The 26,123-nt window shown below is 55.3% G+C and overlaps 1 protein-coding gene and 1 non-coding gene across 3 annotated transcripts in view; both read left to right on the top strand.

The window, feature by feature from the left end:
- The window catches only part of LOC142821626 (zinc finger protein RFP-like), a 394,289-nt gene that overhangs the window by 95,753 nt on the left and 272,413 nt on the right, over window positions 1–26,123 (top strand). The gene's annotated exons all lie outside the window — the stretch shown is intronic.
- TRNAS-GCU (transfer RNA serine (anticodon GCU)) lies at window positions 10,919–10,999 on the top strand. Its single transcript has one exon. It is a non-coding gene; the product is annotated as a tRNA-Ser (tRNA).

The following is a 26,123-nucleotide window of genomic DNA, read 5'->3' as shown; positions in this document are numbered from 1 at the left end:
TCCCACCAGTCGGTGCTGATGTCCAAACTCCAGAGTGGCCAGTATACGGTGGGGTGCTGATGAGACAGGGTTGCCAGGGCCCCCCTGGTGAGGGTGTCCAAGGTGATCTCTGCCTCCTGGTCCATGAACAGCATGGCACCGGCCTGCAGCACGAGCTGCAGCCAGCGGAACAGCCCCAAGAGGGGCCCGACGAGGCACATGGCCACCCGTGGCTCCATAGTAGACAGAGCAGGGCAGAAAAAAAAACCGCAGGGAAAAGCTGTTGGGGGCCAAAGGGTGGTGTCCCCAAAAGTCAAAGGGCACCCACAGACCTGCGAAGGGTGTCAGTCCCTGGCAGAGGCCCCAAGGCACGGGAGCAGGAGACCAACGGCTGCCCGGCGAGACCCCTTTAAGCACGTGTCTGAACGGTGCTGTGGCCCCGCCCCCAGAAAGGGCTGGTGGCCTTTGCCCTCTTCAAAATGGCTCCGGGCTTCTGCTTTTCTGGAAAAGCGCGCCGCCAATGTAGACGCGCTTTTCCGGAAAAGCGCTTCGTTATGACGATAACTCCGGGGCCAATGTAGACGCGCTTTTCCGGAAAAACTGAAAATGGAATAGTATTCCGTTTTAAGCATTTCCGGAAAATCATGCCAGTGTAGACGTAGCCAAAGACACAGCATGTTCTGCCTCATGCCCAGACCCCAGCCACCTCATTTCCCGCACTTTCTTCCCAACCAGCCCCTCCAGCTTGCTTGCACACCCTCCCTTTTTCCTGCTCCCTCAATCCTGGCCAGACCCTCCACCCTGCTCCTGCATCCACGTTCCTTCTGCACCCTTTCTCCTGGCCACACACGGCTCCTTGGCGCTTCTCAAGCTAGGCCCTGCAAGGAGCCACCAGGCAGGAACCAGCCCTTGGAGCTCGGCTTGCACCGGATCTGGTAGTTTCCCACCACATCTCACCTGAGAAGATGTGACTTGTTCTCCTTCCTTCTGACCTTACGTCTCCGTTCCCTTCAAAGGTCTCCGCTGCCTCGGGACCCGCCTCCTCAGGGCGCTGCCCCCCTCTGCCACTGGGCTGGGAGTGGGAGACTCCACAGTCTCTGCACTTGGGCTGAGAAGTCTCACTGGGACTCGTCTGTTGATGGGTTAGTCAGCCCGATGGCCAGACGGATCCATTGCGTAGTGCTGCCCGAGAGGAGCTTTACAAGTGCCCAGTGTCCATTGGTATTTTCTGGGGCTCTGTGTAGGTGTTTGGGCTGGGCCATCTTTTCCACGGGAAATGCCTCTTCTTTGGAACAGCAGCTCCCAGGAGTTCATGGAACTTCTTCTTCTCAGCTGGGGAAAGGGACGACTCAGGGGCGACGGGGCAGGGTTTAGTGTAATGATGACAAGGGTGCAGAAAACAATAAGAATTTTTTTTTCTCCTACTGAAGATCCCGGGTGAGAGAATGAAACTGGTAAGTACCCAAATTAAAAATAAACCAAAAGGAAGCATTTTTGCACCCAGTGGAATTCCTTGCCAGAGGATGTTGTGAAGGTGAAATCTACAAGAAGGTCCAGAAAAGAACTGGATAATTTAATGCAGGAAAGGTTAATCAATGGCATTTAACCCGGATGGACAGGGAAGGTATCCAAAGCTGGTGTATTCTAGAAGCTGAGAATTGGTGACGGGAGGGATCACTTAACAATTGTCTGTCCTGAGGATTCCTACTGGGCAATGAAATTGGCTGCTGTTGTGAGATAGGATCCTGGGCTAGTTGGGCAACTGGCATGGCCCCATCTGGCTGTTCTGATGTTCTGTTTGGTTTCTGTTCTTGTCCCCGCTGGACAATGGAAAATGGACCCCTGTCCTGAAGGGGACAGAAAGTGGCCGGTGAAAGGCTAATGTAGGTAAGGAAAGAACTGCACCCATGTGTCCCTGATGGTGTAGAGGGTAGGGTGTGGTGCTTTCACTGCTGATGTCTGGGTTCAATTCCCAGTCAGTGAAACCAGCCTTAGTTGTCATATGACAACTGCCTACCCATTCATCTTACCTCATTGTTACAGAAGCTGTGATCCAAGAGATTAAGTCAGGACCCTTCTCCCACCTCTCTGTCTTCTAGGTCTTTTAGCTGGTGGGAGAGCAGAAGGCTCCTTCTCACACTCATTCTTTGGACTCCCATTCTCTCTCTGGCCTCAGAAACAGATCTCAAAGAGACTCCCTGCAGCAAAGCCGTGGGGGTGGGGGGGGGGAGGCTCTGAGATGGCCCCTGCCCTGCAGCCTGTCCCACCTGGCCATTGTCATGGACTCTCTGTGAGGTCACTGCCTCCCAACCTCCATTAGCCAATAAACTGAGGTGATGCAAAAGGCCCTTGTGATGTCACTGCCACACCCACCCCTGCCCTCCAGGGCTAATGTCCGGCCCCAGGCAGCCCCTTTGCATGGCTGAGCTGCTCCCAGGGGTGAAAGTGACACATTTCTTATGGGGACTGTTCTATTGGGCACCAGCCTTTGGGCTGGGGGAGGCTCAAGGCAGAAACAAGGGGGGTTTCAGTAAAGCTACATGTGAATGGATCCATCTAGCAACCACTGCCAGCCACACGCACAGGGGGGAGGTTTTTGTGCAAGTGAAACATGCAGTGGAGACATACTGGGAGAGAAGGGCAAGGGCAAGAGGTGGAAAACAGTTACTTCAGGTGCCAAAGTAGGTCAGTTGGGAGCACATTAGACAGTAGTTCTAAAGGTCCCTGGTTCAATCCCAGACATTGACAAAAGCTTTCTTGAGGCAGCCCAAGGGAGGGCTCTGGGGTCTCAGGCAGGGAGGCTCTCAGAGCACAGGGGAAGTTTGGGGATTTGTTGCTTGTCTCCTGACTTTGTCCCATTTCCTACCTATTTTCCTGAGCTGACCCAGAGGCTGAAAGGGACGGTGGATGCTGATGGGTGGAGCAGGGGGGAGAAGATGGACCCAGCAGAAAGAGGGTCAAGGGTCCAAACCTCTCTGTGCCAGTTGGCCTCACATTATGGCCACCCAGCAATCGCTCTGATGAGGCCATCACCGGTGGCCTGTGGGCCTAGGGGAGCTAGGCAGCTGCCTAGGGCACCACTAACCAGGGCGCCCGATGATGACATCATGGGCATTGACAGCTGTGCAGGCAGGGGCACCAATTGCACCGCCCCGCCCAGGGCGCCAGCTACTGCAGCCGGCCTCCGGCCGCTCCTGGAGGCCATAACATGTAAAGGGGGAATTTTCACTGCTCCTGTCCTCTGGGGTGAAATCCCAGCACCCCCCCAGGGTTCAATGCAAGAAGACGGCCCAGCTGGGACTGAAAACCACTGCTCCATATGAGGTTTGAATTCACAACCTCAATAGGTCTCCTGGGTGCACTGTCTTATAAGTACTGCAGGCCGACCCATTGTGCCACTGGAGCTGCTTTTGGAAACAGTTTTTTCAAAGTCCTTAGATTGAAAAAGTAAAGACACACAATGTGGACTTGAAGGAGATTCACTCTCACAGATTTGCACAAACCAACACCTCACTGGCAGGCCCCACTGAGATTTGAACTCAGACTGCAGAAATCAAAGTCCTGCTCCTTACACCATGGGACCACCACACTGCCCCATGTTTGAGTTTCTCAGCTAATAGCTGACACTCTGCTCTCCTTGCTTTTTCCATTCAGTGGCTTCACCTCTCCAGACACTGCTAATCTGTATGTGGTCTCATGGGAACTATCTGGCTCCCTCTCCGGCAGAGGAAGGAGAAATGTTGGCATGTGTTACACCCATTGGCAGCATACAGACCCCGGCCCTGGGTCCCCCTGCCCTGAGATCCATGGGACAAGGAGAAACTCCAGCAGATGGTTCCCCTGGGATCACATCGCACATGGATCCAAAGGCTGAGAGGACCCAGACCCACCCTGTGGCCAGGAATGCCTGTTCCTAGAAGCTCCCACCTAGAAAGTACTCAGCTGAGGGGGGTGGGGGGCAGGTGTCAGGAAGAAACTGGGGAGGAATTGGATGGCAGAGGAGTTACAGAAGTTTCTGGGAGGGGGCGGGTACAGCTTCTTAGCTCAAGTTCAAGAGCAGCAAAGGGGCTGCCAGACATTCTGCATGGCTCATGGCCAAGAGCTGTTCTCATGTTTCAGGTGGTCAAGTGTAGCTTCTCCACCATTTGGCTGTGATCAAGCACTTCCTGCCTATTGGAAAAGCAGCTCCCAGCTGTGGGACCCACTTGTGCCCATTTTTTGGGGTTAAAGTAAAACCTTTGTAAGGGGCTTCATTACTCCTTCTGCCCTTTGCATTGGTTGGGAATTAAACCCATATCAACTGCTTAGACGATAGCTATGCTCACCACTATACCACCAATGCCTGTGTCTGTTTCCTACAATGGTTCTGGAGTCTGGGATGGAGACACCTGGGCAGCAGCAGCTGCAGCTTCAGGACAACAACCCTGATGACCAGCAGTTCCAGGATGAGGATTCCAGGAACGTTGTGACCCTCACCCTGGAACTGGTCCCCCAGATGGAGGAGGCCTCCTAGACATCTTTGGGCACGCGGGCGGGAACATGAGGTGAGTGCTGTGAGGTGGCAACACACACAGGGCAGGGAGGCGGGAGCTCAGGGGATGATGCGCTATCGTGAAGCGTCATGCTGATCATAGGTTGGGGGACACCACACATGACCAAGCCCATAGAGGGCCGTCCTCCCCCCGCCATGTGTGCACGGCACCACCTGCTCCTGCAGACAGTACTGCCAGAGAGTAATTTCCCAAGACTTGAGGTAAAGATAGATGGGAAATAGGGGTGTAGCTCAGGGGTAGAGTGGTAGAGGAGAGCAGTGTGGACATACCATGTGTGAAAAGGAGGGAAGAGGACACTCCTGTCGGTGAGGAGCAGGGCTCATGGATCCCACTCCTTCCTGCAAAAAACTGAACCAGCTGAGCACTTTGCAGAGAACAGGCCAGAGCCCTGCTGGGAGAGGCTCCATCATGCACAGACTCTGCACAGGGCCAGCCTGCCGGTAGGAGGCTCTGGCCATGGACTTTCCTCCCCTCTCTCTTACCACCTGCACCTGGGGCTGAAAGGGACGTGGGCTGCAGGCTGGTCCTGCCCAGCTGCCTTCCCCAGTGGGAGCAGAAAATGCTCATGGAAGGGCTCACACGTTGTCCCCAATGCACTGGTCTGAGGGCCTGAATTCTTGATGCACCTGGGTGCACCCAAACGCCCCTTCTGGGGGGCAGGTTCCTCAGCTCACACTCCTCCTGTCTCACTTGGTGCCCTGAGAACAAAGCTTTCAAAGGGGTTTGATTCCTCCATCGCCCCTTCCTGCAGCGCTAAAAGAAATCCTGAACCCGGACCCTTCACCTGTCACGGGAGAGATGACCCTGTCATGGGGTAAGGCATAGGATGCAGCCTGGCTAGCTTAGTTGGTAAAGCATGGAACTTTTAATCTCAGGGTCATGGGTTCAAGCCCTATGCTGGATAGAGGTCCTTTAACTCACATTCTCAGTTTGCAAACCATTTACACTCAGCTTTCACCAGGGTTTTGGAAAGAAAAAGTCTAGTCCTGGGGTCCAGCTTTAGTAGAACCAAAGAGAGAACCAACTGCAATTTCCATCTTCTGAGAAGGGAAGAGGATTTTCTTCTCCTCAGTTCTAGCCACATCTGCCCAGAGAGGAGAAAAAATAAAATAACCCTCCGCCTACTGATTGTCTCCCATCAGCTACTGTAGCTTCACCTCCTTCCACAGCAGCTCCAGCTTTGAGCTACAAATCTCAAGGGGCTGGTGAGGAAATGAGGAGCTGGCAGCTCGGGTTAGTGGCTTCCCTGAGAACAAGAGGTGGAGTGTTCACAAGGTGCATTCCCCTCCCCCACAGAGCAGGGTGTTAGAAAGAGCCAGGAACAGAACAGTCAGACAAGTTCTAGCAGCAAGATTTACTTCTCTGGTATAGTAATTATCACTTTTGTCTAATGCGCAAAAGGTCCCTGGTTTGAAGCCAGGCAAAAACACAAAGTCTTCTCTTATTGCTGCTCCCCTGAGTGCCCAGGTGAGTGCAGCTGCTGACCAGCCTGTGCCTGGGATGATCCCAACTCCCATGGGACAGAAAGGGGTGACATCAGCTGAGAATGCCCCTTGCTGCCAGCCTGGGGAAGTGAGATGAATCAGGCCAGGAAGTTGCTGGAGGCTTGTGGCTTGGCCTCCCTGCCCTGGGAGGCTGGTGCATTGGGCCGGCTCTGCCTGCTGCCTCCCTTGTGTGACTTGCCCAGTGTCCACAGGCCAAATGTTGGAAAAGCCTCTTCCAAAAAAAAAAAAAAAAAAACCACCAGCAGAAAAAGCTGCAGAAATTGGGTTTTGAAATTTGCATAGCTTTTTCCAGAAGAGCAGTGCAGTGTAGACATATCCTGAGTGTTGCTCCGCACTAGTAGGAGACAGGGAAGGACAAAATGATCTAACGGCACCTGCAGCCTTTCAGAACAACTCCCAGCCCCAACCCCAAGAACCAGCCCTTCCCTCCACCCTCACTGGGGTCAGATGGGAACTGTCTGGACTCAAGCCCACCCCAGAATCAGCCTAAGGATTGCCTGGTCTGTAAAAGGTGCCCTGGAAATGAGAAAGCAGCTGAAGTGCTTCTGGTGGGACTTAGAATCATAGAACCATAGAACTGGAAGAGATCTCAGAAGGTCAACAAGTCCAGCACCCTGCCCTAGGCAGGACCAATCCCAACTAAATCAACCTGGCTTTGTCAAGCCGAGACTTAAACACCTCTAGGGATGGAGACTCCACTACTTCTCTAGGTAACCCATTCCAGTGCTTCACCACCCTCCTAGTGAAATAGTTTTTCCTAATATCCAACTTGGACCTCTCCCACCACAACTTGAGACCATTGCTCCTTGTTCTGACATCTGTCACTACTGAGAACAGCCTCTCTCAATCCTCTTTGGAACCTCCCTTCAGGAAGTTGAAGGCTGCTATCAAATTCCCCCTCACTCTTCACTTCTGCAGACTAAATAGACCCAAGTCCCTCAGCCTCTCCTCATAAGTCATATGCTCCAACCCCCTAATCATTTTGGATGCCCTCTGCTGGACCCTCTCCAATGCGTCCACATCCTTTTTGTAGTGGGGGGCCCAGAACTGGACACAATACTCCAGAGGTGGCCTCACCAAAGCCGAATAAAGGGGAATAATGACATTTCTGGATCTGCTGGCAATGCTCCTCTTAATGCAACCTAATATGCCATTAGCCTTCTTGGCTACAAGGGCACACTGTTGACTCATATCCAGCTTCTCATCCACTGTAACCCCCAGGTCCTTTTCTGTAGAACTACTACTTAACTGGTTGGTCCCCAGCTTTTAACTATGCTTGGGATTCTTCCGTCCCAAGTGCAGGACTCTGCACTTGTCCTTGTTGAACCTCATCAGATTTCTAGTGGCCCAATCCTCCAATTTGTCTAAGTCACTCTGGACCCTATCTCTGCTCTTAAGTGTATCTACCTCTCCCCCCAGCTTAGTGTCATCCGCAAACTTGGTGAGGGTGCAATCCATCCCCTCATCCAGGTCATTAATAAAGATATTGAACAAAACCGGTCCTAGAACCGAACCTTGGGGCACTCCGCTAGAAAATGACCGCCATCCTGACACCGAGTCATTGATCACTACCTGCTGGGCCCGGCCTTCTAGCCATCTTTCTATCCATCTTACCGTCCATTTATCCAATCCACATTCCCTTAACTTGCTGGCAAGAATATTGTGGGAGACCGTATCAAAAGCCTTGCTAAAGTCAAGGTATATCACATCCACTGACTTTCCCATGTCCACTGAGCCAGTTACCGCATCATAGAAGCTAATCAGATTGGTCAGGCACGACTTGCCCTTTGTGAATCCAAGCTGACTATTCCTAATGACTTTCCTCTCATCCAAGTGCCTCAAAATGGATTCCTTAAGGATCGCTTCCATGATTTTTCCAAGAACCGAGATAAGACTGACAGACCTATAGTTCCCTGGATCATCCTTCTTCCCTTTTTTGAAGATGGGCACTACATTTGCATTTTTCCAATCATCCGGGATTTCTCCCGATCTCCACGACTTTTCAAAGATAATATCCAAAGGCTCCACAATGACATTTGCCAACTCCCTCAGTACCCTCGGATGCATTAAGTCCGGACCCTTGGATTTGTATACGTTTAGCTTTTCTAAATAGTTGCTAACCTGTTCTTTACCCACTACGGGCTGGCCATCTTCATCCCATCTTGTGTCACTTAGCTCAGAAGTCCAGGTGCCAACCTTGTCTGTGAATACAGAGGCAAAGAAAGCATTGAGTACTTCAGCTTTCCCCACATCATCTGTCACTAGGTTACCTCCTTCATCCATGAGGGGCCGCATACCCTCTCTGATCACCTTCTTCTTGTTAATATGCCTGTAGAAATCTTTCTTGTTATCCTTCACATCCTTAGCCTGTCGCAATTCCATTTGTGCTTTCACCTTCCTGATAACCCCCTGGCATTCCTGAGCTATACATTTAAACTCCTCCCTGGTCATTTGTCCAAGTTTCCACTGGAAACTGGACTCCTTTCCCCTTCATGTTAGCATCCCAGGGGATTCTGCCCATCAGATCTCTGAGGGAGTTAAAATCTGCTTTTTTGAAGTCCAAGGTGTGTATTTTACTAGTCTCTTTTCTTCCTTTGGTCAGGATCCTGAAATCTACCATCTCATGATCACTGCTTCCCAGGTTGTCACCCACCTCCACTTCCCCTATTAGTTCCTCCCTGTTTGTAAGCACAAGGTCAAGCTGCGCATGGCCCCTGGTCAGATCCTTCAGCACTTGTGTCAAGAAGTTATCCCCAATATTCTCCAAAAACTTCCTGCATTGCCTGTGTACTGCCATATTGGTTTCCCAACAGATGTCAGGGTGATTAAAGTCCCCCACGAGAACCAGGGCCTGCAATCTGGAAGCTTCTCTCAGTTGTCCGAAGAAAGCCTCATCTACCTCATCCACCTGATTCGGTGGCCTGTAGCAGACACCAATCACAACATCACTGCTGTTGTTTGCTCCTTTAAACTTAACCCACAGACTCTCAACAGGTTTTTCTCCCTCTTTATACTGGAGTTCAGAGCAATCGTAGTGCTCTCTTACATATAGTGCAACTCCTCCTCCTTTTCTCCCCTGCCTGTTCTTCCTGAACAGTCTATACCCTTCCATGACAGTGCTCCAGTCATGCGAGTCATCCCACCAAGTCTCTGTTATCACAATTAAATCATATTTCTTGGACTGGGCCAGGGCCTCCAGATCTTCCTGTTTGTTGCCCAGGCTTCTCGCATTAGTGTAAAAACACTTCCGGTAACCAGTTGATGGCCCTATCTCCTCCATTCGAAACAGGGGTCCTCCTTTCTTGCCCCTTCCTCTCTGCATTTCTTCCTGGTATCCAACTTTCCCACTCCCCTCAGGGTTCTGGTCACTGTCCCCCGACAAACCTAGTTTAAAGCCCTCCTCACTAGGTGTGCAAGACTTCCCACGAAGATGCTCCTTCTTCTCTTCATTAGGTGGATCCCATCTCTTCCTAACAATCCTTGTGCCCGGAACAGTGTCCCATGGTCGAAGAAACCAAAGCCCTCTCTGCTACACCACCCGCTCAACCATGCATTTACATCGTCAATTCAACGATCCCTGCTCAGTCCTTTCCCTTCAACATCCCTGCAGCTGCCCAAGGCTGCTTTCAGAAAGGGCCACTTGTGAGACTGACACCCATTGGCCGGCTAGCTTGGAGGTTTGGAACGTGGTGCTCGTACCACACAGACGCATCTTAAGAACAAGCCCCTTATTCAAACCATAATGGACTCGCTTTTCCGACGTCCCTGTAAACCTCAGGGCACGAGGAGGGAAGGATGTTTTGGAATTGCGATTTATTTCAAACTAAGTGCCGTGTAGGCAGCACCGAATTACAAAATAAGCTATTTCAAAATTGACTCAAAATAAGCTACACAATGTCATTGCTTATTTGGAGCTGTGGGACGCACCCCTAGTGAGTTAGAGCCCAGATCTGCCCCTAGCTCCCTGCTCCACCCACCCATGTACTGACTCCCTTGCTGCCATGGGGCTGTTTGCATTGGCCTCTTCTCTCTGTAGCCAGGCTTTAGCCAGGACTGAGACTCAGGCAGGAGAATGTGACCCGGCTCCCTGGACCTGGGCCCTGCATTTCTTATCCCTTCAGAGATACTTGCTAGTGTAGGAATAAATCACAGTCACGTGAGTGTAGATTATGAAATGTTGTTGTTGCTGTTGCCTTGGAAACTTCCCACAGACCTTCCCCTGGGAACCCTGGGCAGCCTGCTCACATTGCACAGCTCACTTTGAGGTGAGGGTGCTGAGTAGATGCACCCACCCTGTTGAGGACCAGCCTACTGTGGGGAGGCTCTGGCCATTTCCTTTCCTTGTCTCTCTCAGGCTGTGTCTACACTGCAGGCTTTTTGCGTAAGAGCAGCTGTTCTTGTGCAAAAACTTGCAGAGCGTCTACACTACAGGCACGTTCTTGCACAAGTAAATTTATAGTACAGCATCAGAAAACAGGGCTTCTTGCGCAAGAGTTATTCCTCTCCCACTGAAGTATAAGCCCTCTTGTGCAAGAACTCGTCCACAAGGAGGCAGTGTGGACGGGCAACAGCGGTTTCTTGCTTAAGAAAGCCCTACAGCTAAAATTGCCATCAGAGCTTTCCTGTGCAGGAAACTGTTGTGCAAGACCTTTTGCACAAGAACTCTTGCACAAAACTGTTCTTGCACAAGAAGCCTGCAGGGTAGATGTAGCCCGGGGGTGTCTGGATTTTTTACCGCACTGAGCTTTGCACAACAACCCAGGGAACATTGTGAAAAGCCAAAACCTTCCCACCATGGGTGTCCCCGGACTGCCATCAAGTGGCACAAAGGTTCCCTGAAGTGTTGACTTCAGGTCATTTGAAACAAACCCCAACAACTCAGATGAGGTGGCCAAGTGGTTAAGGCGATGGACTGCTAATCCATTGTGCTCTGCACCATGGGTTCAAATCCCATCCTTATTGGGTGTTTGCAACCCTCCCTCTTGCTTCTCCCAGGTCTCTCTTCAGTTCAGTGCTAGCCCCTCCTGTCACCCTGCCTGCCCCAGCCCCTCCCACTTGTCGAAGCAAGAACACGCTCCTCTGTGTTTAGGCAGCTAACAAACAGCTTTATTAATTAATAAAGCACAGCATGAGCCAAACGTGGTCACAGCAGAGCCGGGCCCAGTAAGGCTGCTAATACAATCAATCCTAGTATCTTTATACCCTTAGCCAAACAGTCTGACGTCAGGGCATCCGATTACAGAAATCCTCAATTAAATTTGGAAAAACAAAGCCTTATCAACAAGATGGCGGACAGGTACAAGGGAGTACATCTCCTGTCCCAACCAGCCCAATTAACACATACCAATAGCCCATCCTGTAGGCCTCTTCTCACGGGGTGACAGAAAGTTCACTCTGGTCTGCGTGCTTGAGAGAAAAGCTGAAATGGTTTCTGATGTACAAGATGGCTTCTAGCTAAACATAAAATAGCTTCTACACACTGCAGCCTGGGGAAAGGGGAAATCTCCACAGAGACACTCCCAGATGGGACCCTCAATCCCTTCTGCCCTCAAGGGGAAACCTCACAAAGGAGGCTCCAGGCAGCCAGGCCATGGGGGTCTCTGAGATGCCCCAGCCCTGCAGCCTGTCCCACCTGGCTGTTGCCATGGACCCTGTGAGGTCACTGCCTCCCAACCAATGAGCTGAGGTGATAGGGGTGGGAAGCCTGGGGGAAGCTGTGACCCCCCCTGCCCAAAACCTAGACATGTCCATTTCCCTCCTTTCTGCCCCCTGCACTCCAGGTCCCCCCATCCAGCCCCGGTCTGCTCCCCACACTTGACAGCTCCCCTGCCCCCGGCCCCATGACTGCACCAGCCAGGCTCTAGGGGCAAGTGGGTATGAAGGGGACAGGACGGGAGGGTCCAGGCGCTTCCATTCCCAAACTGGACACCTGCCACCCTCCCCTGCCATCATAACATCCTAACATCTGCCCCCAGCTAGGGAGTCGGGCTCACCCCCCCCCCCCAGCACAGACAGGAGGGGACAAGGACCCCGCACCCCAGGTGCTAATAGCTCTCAGGTGGGCCCCACCCCCTCTGCCCACTCTGGGTCCGTGAGGCCCCAGCCTGGCTCCTTGGCCCAGGGGGCAGCGAGGGGCCTGGGCTGCCTGGCCCCAGGAGGGGGGTTCCTAGGCAGAGCTCAGCACCTGCCTGCAGCGGGGAATTAGGCACCAAGCTCTGTGAGAGCCGGGACTTAGGTCAAACGCCCTGTGGGGGGCTCCCATTGGCTGGCTCCGGCGGCTCCCTGCTCACACGCTGGCGTGTGTGGGGCCCATTTTGAGGGGGCGTCTCTCCCCTTTCCCTGCCGAGGGAGCCCATGGGCCCAGCTCAGGCTGGATGGGTCCCGGCGCGTCTTGTGACTGGGCAGGCGCTGGTCAGTGAGGTGCCTGGGGATCGGTCTCAGCCCCTCAGGCCAGTGAATGTGGCCCCCAGGCCTTTCCTCCCGCCTGTGCACGGGGGTTTATTTCCCTTCTGCAGCCGCTGGGGAGCTTGGTGCTGGAGTGACTCTGGCGCAGACACAGCGAGGGGAAGGCGGGCAGGGACGTGACTGAAATAAGAGCAGCGGGCAGGGGGCTCAGGTGTGGGGCCAGCGCACAGACACTTTGTGCTGCGGGGGTGTCAGTGGGTGTAGCCCTGGCAACATGGTGAGTCAGTGTAAGGAGCAAGGGGAGATCTTCTGCCCAAGAGCCTGTTGGGAAGGGATTCGTCAGCCCATCCAGTGCTGTGACACGGCTCCCCGTTATGGTCAGTGTGCGGTGTGTCGCACAGCTGCTCACCACAGACATGCAGGCCTGTGTGATGCTGCTCCCCCTCCTGCACGGGTGACCATGGGCGGCAGGTTTGTATAATTTTTGGTAGTGCCTCATTAGCCACGCCTCTGGACGTAACACGCTTGGGGCAAGATGGACACACGACCAGAAGTAAACGGTGTCATGTCACCCCTCTCCAAGGGCTTTTCCCACCATCCTCCTACCAACAGGGATTAGCTTGGCCCTCACCAACCCCCCCTCATGCAACTATCCTACAGTTGCATTAACCCAACATGTGGGACATTAACGTGGGGGGGGGGGCGGAGAGGCTGGGGCAAGTGTTCTGTCTGAGGCTATATCTACACTCGTGGCTTCTTGTGCAAGTACAGCCGTTCTTGTGCAAGAAGCCACAGAGTATCCACAGTGCCTGCCTGCACTTGAGCAAGGAAATTTACAGTATGGCGTGGTAAGAGAGGACATCTTCCATAAGAGCTATGCTCTTTTCTAACAGGTGTAAGCTCTCTTGTGCAAGAGGGCAGTGTGGATGCTCGGCAGGGATTTCTTGTGCAAGAAACCTCTATGGCTAAAATGGACATTGCTTTCTTGTGCAAGAGAGAGTCCACACTGCCATGGATGCTCTTGTGCAAAAGCACAATTCGCACATGGCAGTGCGGATATGTTCTTGTGCAAGACTTCTTGTACAAGTACCCTTGCGCAAGATGTTATTGTGCAAGAAACCTCCGGTGTAGACATAGCCTAAGAGTTTCCTCCCATGAGCAGAATGAATTTTGTGTTGTGCACCAGTACTGAGTTCATGTGGCTTGTTTGGATGTGCCACTGTGGCACCCAAGTTATTAATACATATTTTTAAACCTTTCCCTTTTCTCGCTGCTGCCATGTCTCCTCCCCTTGTTCCATCAGCTCCCCTGGTGCCTGCTGCCCCCCCCCCCCCCCCCCCACCAACCCCTCATCCTCTTCTGCTGTCCTGACTCCTTCCCTTCTCACTGCCTTCGGCCTTCCTGAGACCTGCCCCCCTCCACCAGCCCTTCTCTGCCCCTTGTTCCCACTCTTCCAGTAGCCCCACTCTGACCATGTGAGCTACCCCTCCTCATCCTCTCTCCTACCACCTCCCTCTACACACCTGCCCTGCCTCTCTTCTATGGTGCTGGTCCCTCCCTGCAGGTGTCTGCCCTTCTGCTTCACCCCCAGAATCCCCTGGCACCTGCACCCTCCTGGTGCCTCCCCCTTCCCTCACTGCCCGTGCCCACTTTGTCCTATTTTTCCCTGATGCCCAACCCCTCACCACCCTCTGCCCCCATTCCCCTCATGCCCGTGACCTCACACATGATTTGCTCCATCCCTGCCTTCTTCATGCCCACTCCCTCTTTCAAACCGTCTCCCAGCACTCTCTCTCCCCCTCCAGCCCCCAATACCCTTCCCCTCTCCTCTCCCAGCATCACCCTGTCCCCCTCCCACTGACACCTCCCCTCCTGCCCTTTTCCTCATTGTCTGCACTTGGCCCCCTTCATTTGTCTCTTCTCCACCCTGTCCCTTGGTACCTTCCCCTTTCTTCTCCTGACCTGCCCCCTTCCCCTCAGCACAAGCCCCTTCCTCTCCCAGCCCTGACTCCTATTTTTCCCCTTCCCCTACCTTCTGCCTTCCAGTTTGCGGGGTAGCAGGGCTGGAGTCTGCAATCAGGCCCTGCTGCCCCACTGTCTGTCAAGGGGACATAGACCGTTCCTTCTAGGGCTGCGGAGTCTGGGTGTCCGCTCGCCAGGTTTGCCTGCTGGGTCCTGGCAGAAGAGTGGGCACTTCCCTGAGCTCACCCCACGGGCCCGGGGCCTGGGTGGACTCCCTTGCCCTTGACTGCCACATCGCCGGCATTTAAAATACCCGGCATGGTGTGAGCATGCACCGCAAGGGTGCGGGGCTGCCCGCCGTGCCCACTCGCTGTAGCATCCGCCCACGGGTGGGGCCTCCGCATTCCAGCACCCCTGTCTGGCGTGCAGTGCGTGCATGCGCCGCAAGGGCGCAGGGACGGGGCCAGCCTACCGTGACAGCTTGCCGTGGCATGACCAGTGTCCTCCATCACATTGGGGCTGTGGGCGCCCTGTTACAAGTCTCCTCCTGGGATGCTCTGGGGCTGGGGGGGAGGAGCAATATTCAGAGCCAGGGGAGAGACCCAGCTCCAAATATTGCTGGAGCACGGGCACCACGAACCCATATAACTCGCCACCCATGCGGGTGCCAGCTCATGTCTCTCTGGTCACTGGCACAACAAGCATTGCACTGGCAGAAATGGGGGCAGAGGCTGGGCTGTGGGAAATATTGGGGGGTGGCTGCCAGTGCTGACCCCCTGGGACTGGCTGTGCCTGTTGCACTGGGTGAGAGTTCGGTGTTTCTCAGGGGCTGGACGAGGGTTTGTTATGACACCAGGACCAGCCCAAGGCCAGGAGAGGGGCAGAGCCAAGTGTGAGAACCTGGTGTGTCGGGGGGGGGGGGGGGGAAGGGACATCTCCTGCCTGGCACAAGAAGTTCCAGAGATGCTAAGCAGGAGAACTGTGAGCAAAATACTCTGTTGGTTGCTTCCCTCCCTCCTCCTTGTGCCCTAGAAGAGGAGCCGTGCCCCAAACATTCCTCTTATCAGTGTGAGCTCTGGGGGAGGGAAGGACAAGCCAGGGCAGGAAAAACTTTCTCTCTACTGGGCTTAGATGCTGGGTGTGGGCCAGGGAGGGAGGGGGATGGTGGTGAGAGGAGGGTTAGGTACAAACTGAGGGATCTGCAGTGGCCCCACACTGAGCTGGCTCACCAGAGGCGTCTCTATTCCCTTGGGGCAGGCAGGAGTGCACCGTGTGTGTGTCCAGCTGCTGCGTTCTCCCTGTGAGTAACTCTCCTTCCCTTCTCTGGGCCAGTAAATCGTTCGTGACGGTGCCATAGGACTGGCTGCAGGCGCTGGGTTTGCTTTCAGCCAGGAGGTGCCAGTGACTTGGGGCAAACGCTCCTTTGGGACGGGCAGAAACCAGAGTGTTGTGGAGCTTGGGGAGGGAGCAGGTGTCTGTCACTCAGTGTCCTGCTGGGGTTGGGGGGAGGAGGGTTCCCTTGAATTTGTTTCTATGTGTAGAATAAATGTTGTTGTGTGCACCAAGGCAGGTGCAGATGTGCACCACCCATAGAAACACAGGCTGCTGCCTGGGGTGGGGGGCTGGGGGATGCTCTGCTAATCACCTGGGCAGCACCTGAATCTCTCCTGAGTGGCTGCCCAAGTGCTCAGCTTACAGGGAACACTGGTGGGGGGCCCATGAGCAGCCCCAGCCCATGGCCACACCCCCGCCCAGGGCAGGTGGAGTCTGAGGCTCCCCCCAACTGCCCCTGTGTTTCTTACCCCATTCATGTCACAGTAAGAGCAGGCTGGGCAGTGGGGGGCATCCATGGACCCTCCATGTGCCCTGGGCAGGGGCTGCTAGGACCGGTCCATCAGCCAGGGGCAGCTTTTGAGCCCCCCATCCCCAGGTGGATGGTCCTGTGATGGCCCCAGTTGCATTGGCACCCCAGGGCTTCTCCTCTCTGGGCAGGGCTCCAGCTTCTGGCCAGGGTGGGGCGGGGGCAGAGCCCAGGGGGAAAGGGGAGGGGCTCCGATGTCCTGGCCCCGCCCCCCCGCCGCGCTGGGTGCGGCCCCTGCAAACCCCCTCCCCCCGCGAGGGTCCGGCCCGGCGGCTGCCCCAGGCCCCGCCCCCATCTCGGCCCCGCCCCGCGTGTAACAATGGGGGCCAGGGTTTCCTCACAGCCGGGCTTGGGAGGCAGCGCCACGTGCCGGGAGGCGGGGCCGGGGCGCGCTGCTGTTCGGCTCCCGCCTGTCGACATGTGGGGGTCTCCCCCGCCCACGCGGGGTGTGCTGGTGCTGACACGTGACCAGACCCTTTCTCTTCGCTGGTCGGTCCGAGGGGCGGGGCTGGGGCTGCAGGGACCCACGTGGGTGCCCGGGGGAGGCTGTTGCGGGTTCGTGTGCGGCTCCCCTTCCCCCTACCCCACGGCTCTTGTGCATTTCACGGGGGGACACCAGGGAGCCCGCATCAGTGGGGCCGCTCCTGTCCCTGCTGGCACCCCCTGCCCCCTCGCGTGGGAACACACGCGCCTCAGGCAGCTCCTGTGCGGGGCAGCGAGAGACCGAGCTCTCGCGCCCCTCCCCCCCCCATCAATCCAGAGCGACAGGAGCTCTGTCTACACTGGCCAGAGGTTTTCTTGTGCAAGAAGGGGCAGTGTAGACAGCTCCTGGCACAGGACCCTCTTCTGCAAAAATGGTGGCTCATTAGATATGCAAATGAGGCTCAGGATAGTCCACCTTAGCCTCATTTGCATATTTCTGTCACAAGAACAGTGTAGACACAGCCAAGGTGAATGACAGAGCACTAGAAAGTCTGTTGCCTGCCTATTGTAACCTGACGACATCACTGTGCTAGCAGCCTTGCAGACTGTGGGGCTGCGTCTAGATTGGCAAGATTTTGCGCACATATTTTTATCGGGAAAGTGGCAGGGGAGACAGAGGCATGGAGGAGAACATGGGTGAACCAGGAATCACATATCCTGGCTCATAGCCAGTCCCAGATGCTGTGCCTCTGCTTTTTAAAGGGAGGGGCATTTCAAAAGAAGAGGTGCAGCATCTGGTACCGAACCTGAGACTGGACAGCTGATTCCCAGCTCGCACTCGGTCCCAATTGCACCTCTGTCTTTTTAATGGAGGAAGAGCAGGTGTGGGGCGTGTGCAGGGCCGTGGAGCCAGCGCTGGGGTGGGGATAGGCAAGGGGCTGAAGAGGGGAACAGGGATATGTGAGGCTGGGGCAGGAGAGGGATGCAGGAGGTGTGAAGGGAGATGGGGGGATTCAGGGAAGACTTATGGGGTGAATGGGAGCAGGGGTGCAATGGAACAAAACTCTGAGGGGTCACAGGCAGGGAAAGGGGGATGTGGGAGGAGGCAGGGGCGTTACTATGGGAACAAGAGCAGCCTGGCTGGGAAAGGGGAGACACAGGGCAGGGGTTATACAGAAGGGGAGGGGGAGATACAATGGCAGCTCCCCCACCTCATGGAGCAGGGGGGACAGGGCAGAGGTGACTGACTAGTGGTAGCAATAGGGGGCATCAGCTCCTGGGCCCCAAAAATATTTGTTACTAAATAGGGAGTCCCAAATGCCCCTGCCCCGGCGGATGCCCCTCCCTGCACCAGTCGCCCACTCAACAGCGAGACGGGAATTCCTTCTTCTGAATTTTTTTTTATGTTGTAGATATTGGCAAACTCTGATCCATCACGGACTGGTACATTTCATTGCATAGTCGTTATTTGCATAAAAAATATGCAAAGAAAATCTTGCCTGTCTGCCAAGGGTTTGTGAATGGCTTTACCGGTCCACTGTATAAAACAAGGTTGGGAGCCACTGGTCTAGTGGACAGGGCTCAGTGTGGAAGCTGAAGCCAGACAATTTCAGGCTAGAGAGGAGGCACAAATGTTTCCTAGGGTCGAAGATGAGCCACAGAAACCAATGGCCTCAGGAAGTGGTGGATTCTCCATCTCCTCATACTGTCAACTCAGCACTGGGCAACTTAGTAGAAAACATTTTGTGGGGAAACAGCTTTGTGCCTGGGTAGCTGGGCTAAGTGCAATGGCTTGTGTCACAGAGGGGGTCAGACTGCAGGGCTAACGTTCCCCTTGGATACTGCAAATCTACAAATTTCAGGGTCTCATCCTGCAAACACTCACCACACGTGTTTAATAAGCATTTGACTGGCATTAACTTCCCTGCATCTCTGCTGTGGGGACAGGTTATAAAGTTTCTGTTGCTTTAGTCCTTATGAGAGGGCCTGAGTCTGTGCTACAAATATATGGAGGAAAACCAGGTAGACTCAGCATCTGCGCACAATGGCAGAGTCTAGTGTGTCGGGGGCATCGCCTGCCTCGTACAGGAAGCTCCAGACAAGACTCTGTTCATTGCTCCCCTCCTCCACGTGCCCTTTGAAGAGGAGCCAGCCCCAAAATCTCTTATCAGTGTGAGCTCTGGAGGAGAGAAGGACTGGCCAGGGCAGAAAGAACTTTCTCTCTACCAGGCTTAGGGTACATCTAGACTACATGCCTCTGGCGACAGATTAGGCTACCAGGCATAGATTAGGCTACCCAGGTAGGCTACCTCGGCATACCTGGGTGGTCGACAAATGCCTTTGATGTCGACACCCGCGCGTCCAGACTACAGCGATCTGCTCAGCGCGGCAGCCATGTAAATTTAAATGAAGCGGCAATTAATTAAATCGCCGCTTCACTTTCCTATGCCTGGTAGCCTAATCTACATGCCTCTGTCATATCCTTAGATGCTGAGCGTGGGGTAGAGAGGGAGGGGGATGGTGGTGGGAGGAGGGATGGGAACAAACTGAGGGATTTGCAGCTATCCTGTGTGGGATGGTTCTACAGGACACAGGGAGCTGGCTCACCAGAGGTGCGTCTATTCCCTTGGGCCAGGCAGGAGCGCGCTGCACGCGTGTGTGTGTGTGTGTGTGTGTGTGTGTCTGGCTGGTGCATTCGCCCTGTGAGTAACTCTCATTCCCTTCTCTGGGCCAGTAAATCATTCGTGACGGTGCCATAGGACTGGCTGCAGGTGCTGGATTTGCTTTCAGCCCAGAGGTGCCAGTGACTTGGGGCAAACGCTCCTTTGGGATGGGCAGAAACCAGAGTGTTATGGGGTTTGGGGAGGGGCAGAAGTTATGAGGGCAGGGGAGGGGAGCTGTGAGGGGATGGGGGCAGGGTGAGGGGGGAGGGATGAGGGAGGCAGGTGTTTGGTTTAGGACTGGAAACCCCTGGTTCAACAGGCTCCTGGAGGCGCCAGGCAGCACCGCTGGCCGGGGTGTTGTACGTCTGGTTTGTGGCTCCGCAGGCTCCCTGCCAGCCCCTGCACAGCCCATGGGGCAGCCCCTGAGCCGGCATGGCCAGCTCTTAGCATTGGGGTAGCTGGAGCGGGGGGCATGTGCTCCCCATTGGCTGGGCCAGAGCCAGGCAGGAACTGCTCCTGGGCAGTGTGGTGAGCAGGCCTGGCCACTGTCCAGGCTCCCCGGGGAGGCAGCCCCGGCCCCTCCCCTTGCACCCAGTTCCCTCAGAGCCTGGCTGGCACGGCTGCCCCACTGCTTGGCATGGTGCAGTCATGGGGCCAAGGGCAGGGGAGTCCTTGGGTGCGGGGATCAGATGAGAGTTGGAGGGGGACCTGGAGTGCAGAGGGCAGGAGGGAGGGATACGGGATGTGCCAGGCCATGTCTGGCTTTAGTCACAGGTTCCCCCAGGCTCCCTGACCTGCTCCCCACCCCATTTCTGCTTCCAGCATGACCCTTGGTCCAAAAAGTTTGTCAAGCCCTGAAGTAGCACCATGCTCATCCCCTTCTGACCCCACAGTGCACCCTCCCTCACTTCACAGCATCCTGCCCCACCCCCTCACTGCTTGCTGGGATGTCCTGAGACAGGCAAAGAACTCTGCCTCCCTGCAGCCAGCCCCATCCCCACTCCCCAGGGTTCTGGCAGAACAAAGGGGGGAGCCCGCCTCCCCCCACAAGCTTGGCTTTCCTCCTCTGCCCCCTGCTCTTCTTTGGGCATATTCCTTGCGAGGAGCCAGCCCCATCCTGCCAGGACAGGAAAGGCCAAACCAGAAGCCTACCACAGGTGCCTGGCCTGACTCATCTCATTTCCCCAGGCTGGCACCCAGGGGCAGTCTCAGCTCATGTCACCCCCTCTATCACATAGAAGTTGGGTTTATCCCAGGTGCAAGCTGGGCAGCAGGAGCTGCGCTTACCTGGGCACCAAGGGGAGCCACCACAAATGAAGACCCTGTGTTTATACTTGGCTTTGAACCAAGGACCTTTTGCATATTAAACAACCACGATAACCACTACACCACAGAAACACACTTTGGCTGTGTCTACACTGGCATGATTTTCCACAAATGCTTTTAATGGAAAGGTTTTCCGTTAAAAGCATTTGCGGAAAAGAGCGTCTAGATCGGCACGGATGCTTTTGTGCAAATGCACTTTTTACGGAAATGTATCCATGCCAATCTAGACGTGGTTTTGTGCAAGAAAGCCCCAATCGCCATTTTAGCCATCGGGGCTTTTTTGTGCAAAACACTTTTTAGCTGTCTACACTGGCCCTCTGGCGTAAATACATTTGCGCAAGAGGGCTTTTTCCTAGATGGGAGCAGCATAGTATTTGCACAAGAACACTGACAATCTTACATGAGATCGTCAGTGTTCTTGCGCAAATTCAAGCGGCCAGTGTAGACAGCTGGCAAGTTTTTCCACAAAAGCAGGCGCTTTTGTGGAAAAACTTGCCAGTCTAGATGCAGCTTTGGGTGTCAAGAAACACCCCTTTATGGCCTTCTCCTGCTGGACTTAAATTTGGGCTAATATTCTGTTACTAATTCTTTGGCCAAGGTCTTTGGGGGAAGAGGCAGAGCAAGAGCAGGGAACAAGACACCCCCCCCCCTACACAACTTCTCTAGCCCTTCACTCCCAACACTGGGGAGGGGGGGATGCATGTCACAACCCCAGCATTTTCCCCCTGCAGGGATGGACCTTTGGGGCAGGCCCAGACTCCCTGGCCTCTCACCGACCTTCTGTCACACTCTAGGGTGGAGCAGCCCCCTGGGGTAGAGCTGGGCCATTGGGCACTGGGTGAAGGGCAGGGGCTGCGGGAGCTGAGAGTTTGCCCAAGACCTCGGCATGAGGCACCATCCCAGGCGTCTCTCTGACAGGAGCAGAAAGGAATTGATGCGGGGAGAGTGTCTCAGGGGTTGTGCAGTTTGTTGCCTGGTTAGGGGGTGGCCAAAACGCAAGCCTCACTGTGAGCAGGATTTGAACCTGCACGGGGAAACCTGGCTGGATTTTTAATCACACACCTTAACCACTCAGCCAGCACAGCTGTGAGTGCAAAAGAGCCCCAGGGCCAGGGACACTGGTAAATAATCCCAGTGCCCAGGCCTGACATCACCTGCCCCCACAGAATTCACACAGCAAACCTGGCTCCCAACACACAGGGGCAGTTTGGGGGCTCGTTCCTGGGCCATGGGGATGAAGCATCAAACCAGCCCCCTCCTGTGGGGCTGTGAGTGTTGCTGTCCCTGCTGTACAGACAGGGCCATAGAGCCAGGGAGAGATTCACTGAATGGGTCAGGGTCACCCAGCGAGTTAGAGCCCAGCTCTGCCCCCAGCAACCTGCCCCACCCACCCACCCACCCACATGCTGACTCCCTGGCTGCCAAGGGGCTGTTTGCATTGGCCTCTTCCCTCAGTAGCCAGGGCTCAGCCAGGACTGAGACTGGCACATTCTAGCCAGGAGCTGCCCAGGAGCAGCAGCCTGCGCTGGGCTGCAATGGGATCAGCGGCCAGCCCTCACCCAACCCAGAGTGACGGGGACACAGGGAGGTTGCCCTGCACCAACCAGGGACCAGAGTTACCGGGTGTCCGGTTTGGGACCAGGGCCCACAGTGCGCAGGGGGAGGAGGTAGCGGATTCTGGGATGATCAGGGGCAGAGAGTGGGGGGTGTAGAAAGGAAGTGGGATTCCCCTGGGTGGGGGCCAAGGAGAAGGGGCTGGGGGCTGGACAGGAAGCAGGGGCCAGGGGTGGTCGTCACAGGGCCAAGAGCATGGAAGGATGGGTAGCAGCTGGGGTCCTAAAGGGGCAGGCAGGGACCTTGGAGTACAGGAGCTCAGTAGGACTTGGGGATCTCAGGGGGCAGTCAGAGGGTGCAGGGGGGTTGGATAGAGGGTGGGGCCCCAGGGAGTCAGGGGGAGGGACCAGGACAAGCCTGGCTCTTCGGGGAGGGGAACAGGACCCCCCCTTCCCCAGCTCTCTGTACAGTTTCTGTACCCGACGTGGCTCACAAGCCAGAAGTTTGCCCACCCCTGGACTAGCTGTGCTCAGAGCTCAGCAGGTGGCTGCTCAGGGCTGTGTGGGATGCCCCTCCCCCGCTGCCACCTGGTCGCCTTCGCATTCTTGTCGTGTGCTGGGGCACGAGCTATGGCACATGCGTCTGTTGCCCCATTGCCAGCACCCAGGAGTTTGGGGTCTGTGAATCCCCATCTCAGAGCGCGGGGACAGGGAGAGACACAGTGGGTGAGATGGGACAGGAGGTGGGCTGGGGAGGGAGGCAGTGAGGGGGTTAGGAAGGGGGTAGAATAGGGAGGGAAGAAGTAGTGAGGGGTGGAGCAGAAGGTGGAATGGGGAGGGACACAGTGAGGGGGTGGGATAGGAGGTGGGATGGGTAGTGAGGGGGTGGGGCAGGAGGTGGGAGAAGGAGCGACACAGCGGGGGTGGGAAGGGGCCACGCTTCTGGACACTCATGTGGTGCTAGTTCAGGGCTTGGCAAACTTTTCAGTCCAAGGGCCACGCTGGGAACAGAAATTGAGGGGTGGGGCAGGTAGAGAAGCCTGAGAGAGGCTGTACCCCCCACAAGCCAAACATGGCCTGGCCCATTCCCCTATCTTTCCCTCCTTCCCCCTGCACTCCAGGCCCCCCACCCAACTCCCGTCTGCTCCCCACACCCAAGGACACTCCTGCCCTTGGCCCCATGACTGCACCACACTGAGCAGTGGGGCTGGCATTGGGGCAGCCTCGCCAGCCAGTCTCTGGCGGAACGGGGGGGTGCAGAAGAGAGGGGCCAGGGGTGCCTTCCTGGGAGCCTCGCCAGTGGCCACCCTGCTCGCCGCGCTGCCCAGGAGAAGTTCCTGACCAGCCCTGGCCCAGTCGATGGGGCCGTACCTGTGGGCAGGCAGTGGGTAGCACATTCCCCACCCCCCAATTGTCTCAATGCAAAGAGCCGGACATGCCGGCTCAGGGGCTGCCCCACGGGCTGTGCAGGGGCTGGCAGGGAGCTTGAGGAGCTGCAAACTGGACATTCCACAGCCCGGCCAGCGGTGCAACCTGGCGCCTCCAGGAGCCTGTTGGGCCAGGGGCTTCCAGTCCCAAACCAGATACCTGCCTCCCTCATCCCTCCCTCTGCCCCCATCCCCTGACAACATTCCTCCCCCACCCTCATAACTTCTGCCCCCAGCTACGGAGACCCTGCCTCAGTTTCCCCACCTGGCAGAGACAGGAGGGGATGAGGATCCTGCACCCCAGGCACTAACCCGGGGGCTGAAAGCTCTCAGGTGGGCCCCTGTCCCTCCTCTACCCACTCCAGGTGCATGAGGCTCCGGCCTAATTCCTTGGCCCAGGGTGCATCAAGGGTGCCTGGGCCCCTGTCAGCCAGTGGTCACGGAGGTGTGTGTGTTATACACCCGAGACTTCAACTGCTGGGACCGGGGTCCCTTTGCTGCGGCCAACCTGGAGAAGCTTGACGGGCACCCCAAGAAGTTTACAGGGAGAGCTTATTACACCTCAGATTTTTACTGCTAGGATACATGATCCCTTCGCAGCGGGCACCCTGGGGAGGCTGAGAGATGCCCCAACGGCTCTGTCCTCTGGAAGCGACACTATCCGAATGCCCATCTCTGCATGTATCTGTCCCTTATGACCGGCTGGAGTTCTTTTGTTTGTGTTCGGTTCGGGTACAGCAGCACGGGTTCAAGTCAGAAACTTGACATGCACTGGCTTATTTGTAGGAGAAAGAAGAAAGAAAATAAAGAAAACTTGGTTCAATATATATAAGTGAATGAGGGCACAAACTTATTTTTACTTTAATTTAGGCAGCTGTCCGAAAGCAAACCGCGGCGATTTGATTGTCAGGAAAATGATTTCTCAGGGCTTTAAAAATGGCCACCCAATTTATGAATGAAGCAAAATGGCTGTTGCACCTTTGTTTGACAAGCTAATGATTTTCCTGCGGTCTGATTGGATAATTGCTGACCGCAGGTTTCCAATGAAACAAAATGGCCACTCGGAGTGCTTCCATTAAGGAGAAAGTTTTCTTAAGTGTTTTTGACAGCCTAACAAGATACTGGAGTTTACAAAAAAGGGTACGGCCGTTCTAATAGAAGTTAAGTGTTTTTTTGTAGTTACAGATAGATACAAAGACTCCCTGCGGTTTGATTGACAAGTTAATTGGGTTCCACAATTTATGGCTAAGTGACCTTACCAAAGGCAGTTTTACAATAGAGATAAAGCAGTTTGACTTAAGAAACTATAATAGAGGAACTAAACTTATAACATAGTAACAATTAAAGTGTACACATAAAGAAACACATTGCAGGTATAATTCTCACCCCTGCATTCCAGACTTGGCGTGGCCAGCGTCTTTCTCTCAATCCCTCGGGAAGAAGTAGGGCGAGGTTGGGTATCCCACGGACCTGGGGAGACAATCAATACCTGCCAGCAGGTGTAGGTGATTGGAGCTCAAATGGGGTGGGCTACTAAACCCACTTTATACCCCTTGGGTCACGTTGGCTTCTTCCTGGTCTCAAGTGGCCAATTAGGAAAAATGGCTTTGAACGCCAAGTTTCCCACGAAGGGTGCAAAGCATAATTCACACCTGGGAAAGTGCAGACAATGGGCACCTCTGGTATGTGATGGGCGAAGATTCCTCTCCTGAGACAGTGCAGGCGTGTCAATTACTGGTACTAGCCATCAGGGCGGTGGGAGGCCGCCCAGTCGTCAGCTAGCCCATTTACTGTCTGGTTTCTGTTTATGGTAGAGTCAGGGACAGGCAGCACACCTGCGTTCCCAGGGCATCAAAGGCTGACTGCTTTTCTCTTGCTCTCCGGGGTGGGGTGGGGTAGGGTAGGGGGGGAACAAGATGGGGTTCATGTTTGGCTACTGGCCCCTGGCCCCGGGAGAGGGGTTCCTAGGCAGAGCTCAGCACCTGTCTACTGCAGCATGAGTCACCAAGCTCCATGAGAGCCGGGGCTTAGGCCGCACGCTCTTTGGGGGGCTCCCATTGGCTGGCTCCAGCAGCTCCCAGCTAGCACACTGGCGTGTGTGGGGCCCATCCTGAGGGGGCCCATCCTGAGGGGGCGTCTCTCCCCTTTCCCTGCCCAGGAAGCCCATGGGCCCAGCTCAGGCTGGGTGGTTCCCGGTGCATCCTGTGACTGGGCAGGCGCTGGTCAGTGAGGTGCCTGGCGATGGGTCTCAGCCCCTCAGGGCTGGTGAATGTGGCCCCCAGACTTTTCCTCCTGCCTGCGCACGGGGGTTTATTTCCCTTCTGCAGCCTCTGGGGAGCCCGGCGCCGGCGCGACTCTGGCGCAGACACAGCGAGGGGAAGGCAGGCGGGGATGTGACTGAAATAAGAGCAGCGGGCAGGGGGCTGAGGTGTGGGGCCTGCACAGACACTTTGTGCTGCGGGGCTG

Source organism: Pelodiscus sinensis, chromosome 31, assembly GCF_049634645.1.
Source record: "Pelodiscus sinensis isolate JC-2024 chromosome 31, ASM4963464v1, whole genome shotgun sequence".
NCBI classification, from domain to species: domain Eukaryota; kingdom Metazoa; phylum Chordata; order Testudines; family Trionychidae; genus Pelodiscus; species Pelodiscus sinensis.
The sequence above is the reverse complement of the archived record's forward strand: the minus strand, read 5'-3'. Positions and strand labels throughout refer to the sequence as shown.